Below are 9,944 nucleotides of genomic sequence, written 5' to 3' on the forward strand. Positions count from 1 at the left end.
AGAGCTGAAGTCAAGCCAGTGACCCCTCAAGCCATTGGATAGCTGAAAAAAGGGTCCTTCAATATTTAAAGGGAACTACCAATTTTGGTATTGAATATACTAATGATAGTAATGTTGAATTGACACGTTGTTCTGATTTTGATTGGGCCAAAAATCCATATGACAGGAAATTCACTGTTATGAAACCAACTTACAAAAAGATAGAAAAGAAAGATCAACGCCTTAGAAATCAGCCTCTTCGAGGCGGAAACCTCCTTTACATTACACAAATGAACAATTCTTTGATGATACAAAGTACTAAACCTCCTTTCTATTTATAGGAGTCTAAGGGGTCACAATATAATCAAAGCTGACATAACAATAATGATACAAGGGCACAAGAATAACAACAGTGGGATTCTATGGGGCACACTAATAACAATATGCGAACAACAATAGGGGCACAATAATAAAAATAAGGGCTACACTGACAATAGTAATGGGGGAATCACTAGTATTATAGGGACCTAACATTCACCATTGGATACATGTTCAATATAGGATCAGGAGCTATATCACGGAGCAGTAAGAAACAACCAACAATTTCCTTATCATCAACTGAAGCAGAGTATAAAGAATTATGCAGTGCCACCTGTGAAGCTATATGGCTCAGAAGGATACTTGAAGATGTTGGTGAAGGTCAACAAGAACCTACAGTGATTAGATGTGATAATCAAAACACCATCAAATTGGCGAACAATCATGTATGTCATGCAAGGTCAAATCATATAGACACACAATATCATTTTGTAAGGGAAAAAGTCCAATCAAAGGAAATTGACTTAATATATTGTAATACAAATGAGAATTTATCTGACATATTTACTAAGCCTCTTGGAAAGGCTAAATATGAGTTTTGTAGAAGTAAGTTATGTGTTGTAGAAAATCCAGATTATGTGGTAAGCCTAGACGAGACTTAAACCAGTAGGCATGTCAATTAAGAGTATGTTTATGCCTTATGTATTGTGTTTTAGAATATTTTGTGTGTTTTTCATATGGTTGGAATTAAGGGGAGTATTGGATAAACAATAATTCCAACACATAAATCATTAAATGCTCAACCGTCTCGGAGCTTTTGGAGATTTCTTTAGCTTCTTGAAGAAGCCATCGCCACCAACATTCTAGGCGATCAAGAAGCTTCTGCACAGTGTATAAAAACCCCTCTTTGGTAATCGAATGGACAAGCTTTGTTGTGTTAAGTTCAATGTGCGTTCTCTGTTTGTATGTTGATATATCTATTTCCAACATTGCAATATTTCTCTAATATAACTTCATGTAGAGTGGTCCAAATTATATTTGTACAACATAATTTATCAAACAAAACAATAATGCTTTGACAAAAGTTAAAGAAATGAAATAAATGTATACATAGAGCTCATAAAACTCTAGCTTTGTTGCCTTTATTCAATAATAATATATGATATTATTTACCTTGACAAAACCATCAAACTCTCTTGCTTTTACAAGAACCCGACTATAAGGCCACTTAATGAGAGCGAAACAGTAGTTTGATCATTTACAACTTTCATATTTATGTGATATTTCATTGGCAGCCTTCCAACTACCCAATGGTTCAAATTCAACTCTTTATATTCAAAAGGATATAAAAATTTACTAAAATAAAAATATATATCAAAACAATATAAATTATTACTATTTTAGGAAAAAAATATATCATTATATTCTTTCCATTTATAAATCAATGCTCTAAATTCACATGGAATACTTGAACATAATTATTTATGGTTCTTCGTGTTTAGAATGACATAATAATGCCATGTTTTGAAATGCAAATGCAAGTAGAATAACTTTCTCAACTAGAAATACTTTTACATTATTGAACAAACCATATTTTCACTCTTTTTGAAGAAAAAAATATATATTTCTTTCCTCTCGAACAACTAAGTAGAAGTTAATCAATATAGTGTCACACTTGATATTTAACATCAATCTATAATGGCACACAATGATACCCATTAATATTATTAACATCTTAATCTATTTCAATGATTTGCAAATTTTATTATAAATAAATTTATATTAATATATAGACGATATATCAAATCTATATAGTATATTAATCTAAATCTATGCACTATTATTTATGAATTTAGTGTAATACCCTTCACATTCATGGAAAATAGGATATATGGTAGAAGGAGCCTAGTGTTTGATTACACGATAAAACATTAAGAGGTTCGCTTGTATAGGTAGTATGGGCTAGTGATGATTCACGAACAATATTAACATGAAATCCCATAATATCTATATAAATGGTAATAGGAAAAAATATTGTCTTCCGTCATAACCACAGCCCCTACCTAACAACTTCAAAGAGAAATTCCATACCTAATTCTCCACATCAACCTATAAAAAAGTAGATATAAGTTAGTGTTTAAGGAGTAATTTATTCGAGTGAGAAAATATCCAACCATCCACACGATTTTGCCTTTTGGCTCCCTCTAATAATCATTCTTTACCACCTTTATATTCTCACAATATGAGTTAATATTAATACAAAGGCAAATTCGGATATAGAGTAACCTAGTCACTAACACTCCTTTTGTGTATACATAATTTTGTATATGGTTCCATTTAAAATACCTAATAGACTTGAATAGAATTTTTTAAGGTCTAATTCTAGTGGTTTTCTCTTGCCATAGTACCTCGGAATAAGAACAAGCCACTAAACGTGGAGCCGTGTATACCACTTCCTTAGATGTGTGTAGTAAGAAATCTACGTAGTCAAACTTCGCGTTATATCCTTTTCCTATTCTTTAGTGGGATTAGCCCTTGAATGTAAACACCCGAGTAAACTATTTTTTTCTATAGTTCAGTAACACAACCCCTTCAATACACCACATAAATGTAGTGTTGCAATGTAGATTGTTTGGGATAATGTGATGTTATCATTTTACCCTACTGGGAACGTCTTTAGCTATTTTGTGGAATTTTGGTATAAGCAATAAAAAATATATATATAATTAAATTCCAGTTTAATTCCTTATAAACATAATTTTTTTATAAGCTGTAATTTTAATAAAATAACAAAATAAAAGACTGAAGGACTAAAACCATTTCTCTTCTTCCATCTGCATTTTATGTAAGAGAGATGATGATTCTTATAAAGCAAATAACATTGTTAATTGGGAAAGTAAAATCTTAAAAGCTTAATCAATTCTTTTTGACAATTTAAGCTAATTGTCTCACATTCCATGTTAATGAAACATAATTTGTAATTATTTTTCAAACGCGTTTCTTTTGAAAGGCATTGCAAAAGACTTCTACGCTCATTCACATAAGAAATAGCAGTACCAGTTTTATTTTAAAACACTCCCAAATATTCCACGAAAAATGAAAAGTGAACCGTGGACGCCCATTTGAATAAGAAATAGAAGTATAAAAAATCACCAGCCTTCAGTTTAAACTTTAAATTAGTATTTAGACTCTGATAGATAAAGCAAATAATTTATCTTTATTTTATTTTTTAGTTATATTTTTTGAGAAAATATTTAGGTTTAAAATATTTGAGTAGAGTCCAAAAAAAAATTGATCATATGAATTTTTTTATTAAAAATGTTGGTGGATTCTTTTATTAAAAATGCTTTAACAATATAATTCTATCAATTTATTAAAAATTAGGTGAATTCTTTCATTAAAAAATACTTTAACAATATAATTCTATCAATTAAGCTAACCCTCAAAATTAATATGCAAAAATCAATATTATACAGCATAATTAATTTTGAAATGAAGTAAAACAATTAACCTAACCCTCAAACTTAATACTCAAAATTCAATATCATGCAACATATTTTTTTAGTTGTTAGTTTAAATCCTTTCATAAAGGGAAATTATTTACTTAATAAAAATTAAAACATTATGACATTTTCTCTTGTAATGCCAACAGAGCCTTTGCCTATCCTTTCAGATCTAAGACGCACAACGCTAACTTTTCCACTTTGCTTCAAAGAATGGGCGAAATAGAGATGAGAATTTGATTAATAATACCCACAAACCTCCAACCACATCAGAAATCACACAAATTATACTACATTGCTGACCACCTGCTTTTCCATCACATGACTTTCAGATGCAGCAACAACAGAGAATATCGAGGCAGCACTCGCAGGTTTCGACACAGCAAAAGCAGCAGCACATGGTGAAGATACTGTAATAACACATCAGATCTACATTAGCAGACCGACATTTTAAAAAAAATAATAAAAAGTGGTAAAAGTGATATATGATGGACAAACCAGGCGTACAAACAGCCTTTCTCCTCATTGCGCGTCTGAATAATTTCATAGTATGACATTTCCTGATCACCTGGAGCGTCCATCTTGACCCTAAAATTGCAACTAACAAGAACTACACCAAAACGCAAAACCAGAAGAAAAATTCACAAAACACAGTGTATACACAATGAAAAAATATATAAAAATATACAAAACTCACAGAAACACAGTGTATACACAATGAATATATATAAAAAAATATACAATTAGAGACTCCAAACCACACTTCATTCCTCGTGACAATTTATAATTGCAGAGCACAGTGATCCATGAACTGTATGAGCAATGCTATCCACAAAAACCATGTGCTGCTTATGTAACTGCCATTCAATACTCACCTAACACTCATTCCGTTTGTTCAATAAAGCTGTTGAAAACCTGGTGTGACTGTATGGCCACAATAATTTTGCATGCTTTTCTTTTTAAAAATACTTGTTATATATTTAAAAATATATATACATCCCCGGGAAATTAACAGTGGAGATTTCATATGTCTTTTATAATAGCTATTAAAATAGTAATAAAAATTGAATAAGAGATTAAATTTAATAATTTGGTATTTTCAATTTATGGCACGTGAAAGTTAAGACCATTAATGAATAGGTGTATTGTGTGATGTCACTAGTTTTAAATTCACCATCTTACTTTGGAAGAAAAAAATTAGTATAAAAATATATATAAAAGGAGTAGTTTTAAGTTTAGTTTTTTGGAAAGTGTTTTTTTAGTAATCCCCAATTTAATTCGTTTAAAAATTTGTAGGGATTTATTGAAATCGATAAATGAATTTTTTACAATCAAAGTGTTTATAGGATTTTGAGGATGCTGAATTTACATATTGAAGAAAAATATTAGTTTAAACTACATAAATCAAGATCGAGTAACAAATTTATTTCTCAAATTTTCACGACAAATCCACTAAAAATTCCAAAAAATCATACTTAAAAACTAATTAGAAATTGATATCCCAAAACCATTATATTTAATATATAACCAATATTCCAATCAAATTTAAATGTTAAGATACAGATTTTTAAGAGTATAAAAACAATTATTTCAAAGTTGTTTGACTATATCATGCAATGAACTTTGTTATTGTAACCCGAAGATCTTATGAGACTGATTGGTTTACCTTTTTTATTTTTTTTAAGCAAACGCAATAATTTTCTTATGCTACAGTTTACAGGCTTGATCTGACGGAAAGGGTGCGATTTGGATGCATTAAACTGAAAGCTACACTATTTAATTCTTCACAATAATATTAATATTTTAGCTCCACTGCAAAATCTCAATCTCTCAATCATGTATAATGAATCAATGAGTTTTTTTTAATCTCATTGATTTATTATACAATGGGCTATTTACTCCTTTTAGCTAAACAAAAAATATTTAATCATATTATAAAAAGTCAAATGATACATTTAAAAATTTTCCTTTACCATTGCATTTTGGTTTTGGTTTTAAGAGGGGAAGATAGTGTAGGGGCTGTGCGTATTATCAATACAAACAAAGGCATTTTTGTAGTAAAAAGTTGATGTGATAGCTGGTTTTTATCAAGTTTTATGGGTTAGTTTATGGAAGCTTTTGTGATATTTTAGTTATATATTTATATTGTAATTATATATTTACTATTTTTTTTAGGTATACAAGACTGAAGAAAAACAATTTAAAAGGTAAAGGGTTTATCTCAATTTTTAATATTCACAAGTTTTTTAATTTAATATTAAAGAAGTGAATAAAGGGTTTATTTCAGTTTTTTATATTCACAAGTTTTTTAATTTAATATTAAAGAAGGGATTTCTCAAATGTGGACTAAAAATATCAATATGGCTATTTTTAATTTGGAAAGAATTCTTATAATTATAGAAACATTATGATTGAATTTTTTTTAATTAATTTATTTGTAATTATTTTGGAAACTAATTTCAATTCAATGTATGGATAGAAACCATGGAAGGAGAGTTGAAGTGCAAATTATCTTTAGGATCTATTATTCAATTATGTACCACTTGATTACATTCATAATTATTACACAAGATTCTCACAATAATAAAACTAATATCCTATGTTGTTTGGTTGACTTTATCGAATATTTTGACATAGAGATCACAACTAACCTTTGGAATAGATTAGAAAAGCTAAAAGTTTATTTCAAGTTGAGAGATATTATGATAAGATTGTACAAGAAATTTATTGTGAAGTTTAGAAGCATTAAGGGATGGTTGGGAGAATCAATTGTAACATAGGAACTAGGCAAGGTTGTCTCCTATCCCTTACTCTTTTTGGCAGTTATATTAACAAGTTAAAGGGTTATTTGGATCATCCTTCTAATTATGTGGATATTGTCCTTATGGCAAGGAGTTCTTATGATATTGATACGCAATTGAAAATTCTTAAAGATTTATGCTATAGTATAGGTATGAATATGAACAATTAAAAATGAAAGTTATGACAATTAAATACAAAATATCACTTACATGAATTTGATCTATGAAAATAATAACTTGGACGAAGTGAGTCCATAAAAATATCTTGAAATTAATCCTAATCATAGGCTTAACCTAAACTATATCAATATTAAAGGATAAATAGAGGGCAGGAATCTTATAATGGACTTAAAAATAGTTGTAAATCAATGAAATTTTGGGTGTAGGATAACTAGAAACTAGTCTTTGAAATTAGTGTTATCTTATATAGTTGTGAAGTTTGAGGCTACAACATCTCTAGAGAATCATGGAGAAAGATAGAGAAAATCCAAAAGTGTTCTATAACATATAATTCCAAAATTAAGGACAATACATTATATTATATATGATCTAGGAGGATCCCAACAACTAATCCAATGAGATAGTTTCAAATTCTATTGAAAATGTCTACAAATTAAAGAGTTCATCACAAGATTTCTAACACAAATTGAATGGTGTCAATGAGACATCACATGCACAAGATATGGCCTAGGAAATTTAAAGTCAAGTAGGTAAAAATAAATTGCAAAGAAGGTATGGTGTTGACATGTGAACTGATCATATTGTAACATGTGGGCCAATCATAAAAGAACACTTGGCAACAAATGGTTCAAAGTGGGTAAAAATAAATTGCAAAGAAGGTATGGTGTTGACATATGAAGTAATCATATTCTAACATGTGGGCCAATCATAAAAAAAACTTGGAAACAAATGGATCTTCGAATGAAGGTGCATACATGCCAATTTTGTAATCTATGCTAAATGATTAGCACTCACTCTCCATACTCAATTATGATAGGAAATGATATTGCATTTTAAATGTAAGTGTTTCATAATTCTAAGAAATGTGGGATAGATATGAGGTCGTTCTAAAAGCAAGGGAGTTAAATATATATATATATATATATATATATATATATATATATATATATATATATATATATATAGTGCCAATGCAATAATCCCACACCAAAATATCAATGGAAGATGTGTTATCATATTCATTTTTAATAATCCATGAAGTGATATAAATAACATGGAGCCATTGTTGATCTCGATTGGATCATTGTATTTTTTCATCCATCATGATTTTAGAGTGGAAAAAGTGGAGGAATTAGCTTACATGACCATTTTTACTAGCGAGACCTAGTTTGGAAAAACTGGGTCTGAAAACCTTCTAGGAGTGTTATGAGGCATCAAACAACATTTTTGGGGGTAATTTTTTTTTTCGATTTAATGCACCACTAAATTTTCCTATTATCCACATAAATACCTTTCGAAAAACTTAAGAATCGTGTTAATTAGAGTATGTATATAAAAGTTATGTCACTCAGAAGTTGACCATCTTGGTTTGACCACCATAATTCGAGAGTATGTCATGACATCCCCCCATTATTCATGAAAGAGGGTCTAACCATGTGATTATGATGAATGAGACTCTAGAAGAGTATATATTGTAACTATGGTTAAGATTTGAGGTAGTCAAACCTAACCACTATTAGAGGCTTTGTTATAACTGATCCACAAGAAGAAAAGGGGGTTTGATTCTTTCGAGTTCTTTTATTCCATAGATGAGAAAAAAATATCTCAGAGGGATAGGAGATAGAGCACATAGAGAGGATTTGTGCAGTGTAGTAGACCGGGTGCCATAAGCTATACTTTTTTGTACTAACAACCATTTTCTATTCATAGAAAGAGAGCATACTAACCTCACCTTCCAGTTGGGTTTTTCTCTCGAAAGGGCTTCATAGGTCATATATCGTGTTAAATGTGTGAGTGATATTTTATTTTGTTGTTCTCTACTATGTGCATCATTTTAATTTGCACGCATATACTATTAACAATAATCTACAGCTACATAAATCTAAAAAGAAATAAAACTGTAACAGTGTCAAATTTCATATTTTAAATATAATTTTATCAAATCTATTGTGATGAACTATCCAATTGAATATCCACAAAAAAATATAGATCAGTTGTACACATTGATTGAAGGGAATTTGAACCTTGAACTTTCATGTAAAAGACTAGTCTCTTTACCACTAAATCATATCTCTTGTAAATGTTATAAAAGGGAACATTTTGTATTTGAACACAGAAGAAAGAACCTTTACTAGGAAAGTAGGAAATATTGTGTTTGATAGTGTAGGAAGAAGGCATTGAAGGTTGGGAGGCTTGTTTTATTATCTACATAGAGAACAGTAGTGAGTTTTTGTAAATTCAAGGCCATTATTTGACATAAAGACATGCAATGGTGGAATTTGCATCATTTTATGGATCGATTCATCTTTTGAATCGGAGCCAAAGATGTAGCCCATGTGGGGTTAACTCTGTGATTAATTTGACGAGTATTGTCTATGAATATTTAAGTTCTATTATCAATTTCAATTCTTGAAAATGTTAATTAATCATTTAAGCTACTTTTAATGAAATTGTGGGATAATAGAGAATTTTTGTATAATAATTAGATTTTGGTGTAACATAGTAGTTTAACATTAATTTTAGATCAAGTTTGGTCTTAGAGTAAAATTGATCAAGGATATGCTCATTTGGATTTTCATAAGCATTGGTATTAAATGCTAATGAGGTCTAAGTTTAACCATGGAGAAAGACCATTTATAGAGTATAATCTCTACATTGGTACAAGATGTGCATTCCTATAGCAAGAAATGGAACATAAAAGGGAAGAAAAATTCACCAAGTCTAAAAGGATGATTCAACAATATTTCCTCAAAGGGAAGCCATGGTGGAAGAGTTATACATAGAATGAACGAAGAATAGAGAAGGAATAAGTCAAGTTAAGGAAGAAGGTGGTAGTGACCCTAAAACTATTTCTTTTCTATCTTCCCCAACATCTCCACCTCTATCACAGAAAAAAAAACCAAAGAAAGTTGATTCTAATTTTCCCTTTTTGAAATTAGATATGGAATTTGATTTGGAAATGTATAATGAAGAGCTTAGTATAGATAAATTGGATAATTAGACCAAGCAAATTGAAGCATATTTTAGGGTTGAAATATTTTTTGGTGAGCAAGGAAAAATCCATCTAGCTACACTTCAATTGGGAGGCACAAAATTGAATTGATGGGAAAGTAAAACACAAGAAGACATTGTTAGCAAAAGTAGAATGATATCTTATTAGTAT

General features: G+C 29.8%; 1 long non-coding RNA gene across 2 annotated transcripts; it reads right to left on the reverse strand.

Annotated features, from left to right (window-relative positions):
- Positions 1-336: 336 nt before the first annotated feature.
- Positions 337-4,552, reverse strand: LOC149142301 (uncharacterized). 2 transcript variants are annotated; one of them, XR_016265021.1, is made up of 3 exons: positions 4,308-4,552; positions 4,107-4,210; positions 337-690 (listed from the first exon to the last, which is right to left on the reverse strand). It is a non-coding gene; the product is annotated as an uncharacterized LOC149142301 (long non-coding RNA). The 2 variants fall into 2 exon arrangements; XR_016265020.1 differs by having other exon boundaries at positions 4,299-4,552.
- Between the last annotated feature and the right edge of the window lie 5,392 nt (positions 4,553-9,944).

The sequence above is a fragment of the Pinus tabuliformis genome, chromosome X (genome assembly GCF_031772625.1).
Source record: "Pinus tabuliformis cultivar Carrire ecotype Pingquan chromosome X, CPIR1, whole genome shotgun sequence".
NCBI lineage: Eukaryota > Viridiplantae > Streptophyta > Pinopsida > Pinales > Pinaceae > Pinus > Pinus tabuliformis.